Here is a 7,545-nt window from a genome sequence, read left to right on the forward strand (position 1 = left end):
GATTCACTTTCAAAATATATCCAAGTAAGCTCAAACATATAATACTTGAAAATTAATAAGAGCTGTGCTACAAAGCAAATTTCAATAGTTAACTGATCTGGAAATACCATGCAGAATGGGTGGCATTTAGTGAAACCAGCCCCTCCAGTATCATTCCCCTCTGAGTCATGCAGAGCCTGTCAGTCAGCCCCACACAGCTCCACTCAGCATTTGGTCTGCAGCCAGTGAAAAAGCATGTGGGTCAAACCGCTTAATCAAGATGTGTTCTGGTGCACTCACCATGCCTGTTATTTTAATGTGAGCTGAGCATTCATCATTTTAATTACACATTCACAACACCTTAGCCATCTATGTGGCAATCAAATTATTCAAAAGGTTGACTATTTGCTTTTTTGGCCCAAGGGAAAAAGTTGTAGGGAGGGAAGGGGTGAAAAGGGGGGCGGAGCTGATTAAAGGGGTGTAAAGGGAACTGACCCTAATTAAACACTTGCTATGGGCCAGCCATGAGGATGGGCTCATAATATTTCTCATATCATACAGCCCTCATAACAACCTTCCAGGGCAGGTGTAATTATCTCCATTTTACAGGTGGGATAAGTGAACCTGAGAGTCACCAAATCACCCTAGCTTAAAACAATAATCATCTAGACGTGGATGGAACTAGAGCGTATTATGCGGAGCGAAATAAGTCAATCGGAGAAAGACAACTATCATATGATCTCCCTGATATGAGAAACATGGGGGGATTTGGGGGGGTAGGAAAAGAATAAATGAAACAAGATGGGATTGGGAGGGAAAACACAAGAGACTCCCAATCTCATAAAACAAACTGAGGGTTGCTGGGGGGAGGGGGGTTGGAAGAGGGTGGTGGGGTTATGGACATTGGGGAGGGTATGTGCTATGGTGAGTGCTGTGAAGTGTGTAAACCTGGCAGTTCACAGACCTGAACCCCTGGGGCTAATAATACATTATATGTTTATTAAAAAAAATTAAAAATTAAAAAAAATACAATAATTGTCTATTCATTTCAGGATTCTACAAATCAGTGATGGAGAAGGAGTTCAGCTGAGAGATCCTCTGATCTTTACTGAGTTCCCTCAAGCACGGGTAGTCACTGTAGGTCAGCTAGGAGGCTCTGATCTGGGGGGTAGCCAGTTGTCATCAGGAGATTCCTTCACATGGTCTCTTTTTGGTGGTGAGAGGCCTCCGAAGAGCCACACAGCCACTTATTCTGTTGCCCACCTTGTAACTGGCCAAAGAAATTACAAGGCCATATCCAAAGTCCAACGCTGAAGAAGTAGATAGCACCTTTTAACGAATAGGAGGAGTTGCAAAGTCACATGGATGGAATGGGAAGTAAAGAACTGGAAACATTTTGCAATCAAACAATCACAGAGAACAAGTGGTTTTTCCAAGATCACCCAGCTGGTAATCAGTGAGACAGACTGTGAACTAAAGCCTTGAGTTTTGAACTCACACTCTTTATCCTCTCTTCCTTGTCACTGTTCTCCCTACAAACAAGGTAAATGGAGAAGAAATGCCAGGTTTCAATTAAACTGAGATTACTCTCTATATCTTTCCATACTGTGGAAACCTAATCCTCACCTAGAGGTCATTTTGAAATAAACTAGCTTTCCATCCACAGAAGGATTCTCTTGGGCTGAACTGCTTTTCTGATTACTACCAGGCTATTTTCCACATGCATCAAACTGAGCAATAGCTTTTGAATCATTATACCTGGAAATCACTATACACAGAAATATGTAACATCAAATTTTAAAAAACAGAACTCAAGCCAAGAAGAATTTTCATTTCATAACAATAGTAGACTCTGTAAAGCTGCTGTTATAAAATACCACTCTGGTTATCACTGTGACTTCATTTTATAATGCTTCCTATATATGTAAAGAAGAGATTAAGATTAGAAGACTTGTCTACCTTGCCTCGATGCCCTACGGTCAATTTTTAAACTGCCTTCTTCCTTTGTCAGATCTTATTCAGAATATTCCAGACCTTTCCATATTTTTCTTCTTAAATATCTTCCTTCAGAATGTGTTTTTCCACGTTGAACTGTACTGTTAAGAGTGCAACTGCTTCACTCATTTGGTACTGGTATGAATAGCAGCTGTCTACCTAAGCAAAATATATGGGCTCCCAGAATAAAAACTGCAGATCAAACAATTTTTTTAAAAATACTAAAATAAAGAGCCAAGTTTTGCTGACCCACCAGTACCCTCACAGCCTGAGGAGGGAACAAAGATAAGTTTCTACTTGCTCTGTATTACAAACACAGATATAATGCAAAACCAAAGCTCCACACGCTGGCCTGTTGCCCATGCATGATATTCTATCTCACCAACTAGGGGGTTTTCTTTCATTACTGCCAGTTTTTAGAAACAAATTCTATTTTCTTCTGAGATGATTCTCAGCAACTGCCACAATGCTGTATAAATAGTGGATGTCCAAGAATGCTTTTTGAACAGTGAAAATAATATCATTAACTATAATGTATACTTATTAGAAGCTTGAATTTCCAAGTTATTTTTGCTCTTCCTCTGATTAATTGCTACCAGACCTAATTCAGTTTAAAGGTCAGAAAAATATTTCCCCCAAAATAGAAAACAAAATTAACAAATGTTTATGATTCTTAATAGTCTTTCCTTTTCTGACAAGAACCTGGTAGAAATACTGTATATTAACTGCTTTTTTCAGTCTATTCATTTTATCTAATTATCTATAAATGTTTACAGAAGGGACAAATGCCTTTAAAAAAATAACAGATCTAAAATGCATGTTCCAATAAAACTAACCAAGTAACAAGTGACCATCCTACAAAGGTCCAGCACACAATTTTCTTCTAGTTTGAGAAAAACACACCAGCAGAGAAGTTTTTCAGAGAGTTGGTACTTTCTAGAAGTCATACCCTTAAGTGGTCACAACCAAAAACTGCACTAGGCAGGGAAGCCATACAGAATTAAGAATGGCTTTAGAAACAAATTGATTCAAGCTGTACACATGGTACCAGCACCTTGGCCTCACTCCTCACCACAGCAGTACCAAGAGGCCCTGAGGCTTGACCTAATCATGGTATCTTATAAGGGCAGGAAACTTCAACCACCAGAATAAAAGTGACCTACACAGGAGGAACTAAGGATGACTCTCTTGACAGGAAATAAGAACTCCCATAAGACTCAGAAAATAATAGCAAATTAGTCTTTCTCTGAATGACTTATTTCTCTTAGCATAATACTCTATAATTGTGTCCATGTCATTGCAAATGGCAAGACTTCATTCTCTTTTATGGCTGAGTAACACATACACACACACACACACACACACACACACACACACATATTCTTTATCCATACATTTCCATTCATTAGCTGATGGACACTTGGGCCCTTTCCATAATTTGGCTATTGTAGAGAATGCTGCTATAAACATTGGGCTGCATGTACCTCTTATAATTGGCATTTTTCTATTCTTTGGGTGAACACCTACTAGTGCAATCCCTGGGTTACAGGGTAGTTCTATTTTTAACTTTTTGAGAAACCCCATGCTGTTTTCCAGAGTAACTGCATCAGTCTGCATCCCCACAAGTAGTACAAGATGGTTCCTCTTTCTCTACATCCTCACCAATACCTGTTGTTTCTTGTGTTGTTGATTTTAGCCATTCTGGCAAGTGTGAGGTAATATCTCATTGTGATTTTAATTTGTATTCCTCTGATAATCCATAATGTTGAGCATCTTTTCCAGTGTCTGTTGGCCATCTGTATATCTTCTTTGGGAAAATGCCTATTCATGTCCTCTGCCCATTTTTTTATTGCATTATCTGTTTCTCTAGTGTTGAGTTTTAGAAGTTCTTCATATACTTTGGATACTAACTCTTTATCAGATGTTATTTGCAAATATCTTCTCTCATTCTGTAAGCTTTGTTGATTGTTTCCTTCCTTGGGCAGAAGTTTTTTTTTATTTTGATGAAGTCCCAAAAGTTTATTTTTGCTTTTGTTTCCTTTGCCTGAGGAGTCATATCTAGAAAGAAATTGCTGTGGCTGATGTCAAAGACATTACTACTTGTGTTCTTCTCTAGGATTTTATGGTTTTGGGTCTCACATTTAGATCTTTATCCATTTTGGGTTTATTTTTGTACTTGGGATAAGAAAGTGATCCAGTTTCATTCTCTTGCATGTTGCTAACCAGTTTTTCCAACACCATTTGTTGGAGAAACTCTCTTTTTCTTATTGGATATTCTTGACTGCTTTGTCAAAGAGAAAGACAAATACCATATGAATTCATTCATATGTGGAATTTAAGAAAAAAGAAATGAGCAAAGGGGAAAAAAAGGAGAGAGAGAATCCAGTCAAAAACACCAGGCTCCTAACTAGAGAGAACAAACCAATAGTTAGCAGAGGGGAGGTGGGTGGGAGATAGGTGTAATAGGTGAGGAGGGTTAAGGAACGAACTTGTGACGAGCACCAGGTGTTGTATGGAAGTGCTGAATTGTTGTATTGTACGCCCGAGACTAATCTAACACTGCATATTAACTGGAATTTAAATAAAACTTAAAAAAAGAAAAGAAGAGCAGATTACCAAAAAATATCATGTATTTTTTAAAGAATTGCAAGATGGAACTACTAACTTTGATCCCTATCTTGTATCATATACTATAGTATATGTTTATTATCAATTTATTTAATCCTCACACTAAGTCTAAAAGGTAGATACTATTTTATCCCTACTTACAGGTGAGAAAACTGAGCAAGAGATTAAAGAAAGCTCCCTAGGTGATACAGCTAGTACACAACAGTCTGATTTTGAACGTACAGCTCTTTAATCTCAGAGCCCATACCTTCAACCAGTATACTCACTGACTATGTGTAGCCTATGGTTCCATTTATATGATGATAAGATGAGCATAACTGTATTCTCTTAATAACTATATATATGGATATATATATGGATATCTTACAAAAAATAATTATTCTAAGCAAACTGTGATGTTACGTGTAAGGATAAATTACCATTTGCAGATATTCTTTTTGTAAGAATACAGTACCCATTCTCTCAACTCTCAAAATAAAGCATCAGCTTTTCTATTATCATATCTGTTATTCAAAACATAAAAAGTGTCCTTAAGTCATCAGCTCAAAATTCCCAATTATCATGTCTGCACTTGAGGGTATGACCTCAAACCACGTCAAAACTTAATGCCAAAAGCCATTCAAAATCTGACCCAAGAGGGTTAATATACTACATTATAACTACCATTTCTTGAGAATTAATTATGTGTCAGATGTATTACATGTATTAGTCCCAATTATTATATAGCAGGGTAATACTTTGACAAGTTATTGGTTGTTCTGATTTTTTGTTTTGTTTTGTTTTCATTCTTTTTACCCATAATTTTCCCCTAACACTCAACCAGCAACAATGGCTGTGTCTATACACTGCTCTTAGTTAAGCATTTAATACAGAGAGACGAACAAGTCAAATTCATGGTTTTCATTTTTTTTTATTTTTATTTATTTATTTAACAAAGATAGAGAGCACAAGTAGGCAGAGAGGCAGGCAGAGGATGAGGGAGAAGCAGACTCCCCACTGAGCAGGGAGCCTGATGCCGGGCTCAGTCCCAGGACCCTGAGATCATGACCTGAGCTGAGAGCAGGGGCTTAACCAACTGAGCCACCTGGGCACCCCCAAATTCATGGCTTTCAAGTACATCTACAGACATAGGTAGATGGTAGATAGATAAATAATAGATAGATAGATAATAGATTGATTGATTGACAGGTAATAGAGATAATATCAAAAGCCACACTTTAGAATTACAGAAGCTAAGTGAAGTACTTGAGAAAAAAAATTCTTTTTCTTCCTCTCCTTCTCTTCCTCTCCCCTCTCTCCCCCACTCCTTCTCTCACTCCTCTCTTTTTAAATTCTAACCTTTTGGCTTTATTTATCAAGAGCTAAATCCAAGAGAGTTCACAACTGAGAATTTACTCACTGGTCACAGGGTGATTCAAAGGAAAATAAAATATAGGATGACATAAAAGCCTTGCTTCACTAGGTTCAGAAGCCTAGGATTAAGATGAAGGGGGAGATCTAATTCCTTGATGCTTTTACTACTTAGAAATTAATTTCAGGTGGTAAAAAAGATGAAATGATAGAAACTGTAACAGATCATCAGGAATGTTTTGAGAGATCACAGAATATAAAAGATAACCACCTGATAAACAAAATATGGGATATAGATATAAAAGAATATTATTCAGCCTTAAAATGGAAGGAAACTGATACATGCTACAACATAGATGAACCTCGAGAACATTGTGGCTAGTGAAATAAGTCAGTCACAAAAAGACAAATACTGTATTATTTCACTTGTTTGAGATACTGAGAGTAGTCAAATTCATAGAGACAGAAAGTAAAACTGTGATTTCCAGCAGCTGGGGAGATGTTTTTTAACAGGTATAGAGTTTTAGTTTAGCCAGATGAAAAGAGCTCTAGCGATTTGTTGCATGACAGTGTGAATGCACTCAACACTATTGAACTGTACACTTTAAATGGTTAAAATGCTAAATCCTATGTCATTTGTGCTTTACTGCAAGCTAATTTTTTTAAAAAAGTTATTATCTGATTTTCCAGGGTATACCCTGAGAGGATTTAAGCCTTATAAACTCTGTATCTGATATAGTTGTTAGAATATCAGAGGCTGAGAATCATGTCTAAAAAGATGGCTGTTATTTAATAATAATTTTAAAAATATAATAAATGCTGGTGAAGATGTAGAAAAAAGGGAACCATTTGGCACTATTGGTGGGAATGGAAATTGGTGCAGCTACTATGAAAAACAGTATAGATTTTCCTCAACATATTAAAAATAGAGTAACTATGTGATCTAGAAATTCCACTTCTGGGTATTTAGCCAAAGGAATCGAAATCAGGATCTCAATGGTATATTTGCACTCCTATTTATTTCAACATTACTCATAACACCTAAAGCATGGAAGCAACCTAAATCTCTATCAGAGGATAAATAAACAAAATGTGTTGTGTGTGTGTGTGTATTTTATTTTATGATATATAGATATACATTATATATATAATAATATAGTATTTCATTGTATAGACACATAAGTTAGCATAAAAGGTAAGTGAACTCCAAAACTAGAGGCTACAGAATATCCAAAGCTATTAGAGGCAGATGCAGTAAGACCAGAAGGCAGCATCTACATCTTATCAGGACAAGCTACACTGCAGTAGATGCCAGCAAGGCCACCAACCAGACTGTTCCTTTACCAACAACAGCACGTTTGTCACATTACATAAGCATCTCTCAAACACAGGATCCCCCAGGGAGATGAGAAAAAAGAGGGAAGGAAAGGGGAGAAAAATCTTCAGCCAACATGAATATAAAATTTAAAGAGCAAGTCGTTGAGTTCTGTGAATTGATAACATTGATTTTATTTCTCACTTATGAGTGGGAAAGACATACTCCTAACTTACACTCAGACATAAAGAAATAAAGAACAATTTTTTTCCTTTTTC

This window comes from Mustela lutreola, chromosome 1 (assembly GCF_030435805.1).
Source record: "Mustela lutreola isolate mMusLut2 chromosome 1, mMusLut2.pri, whole genome shotgun sequence".
Classification (NCBI taxonomy): Eukaryota; Metazoa; Chordata; class Mammalia; order Carnivora; family Mustelidae; genus Mustela; species Mustela lutreola.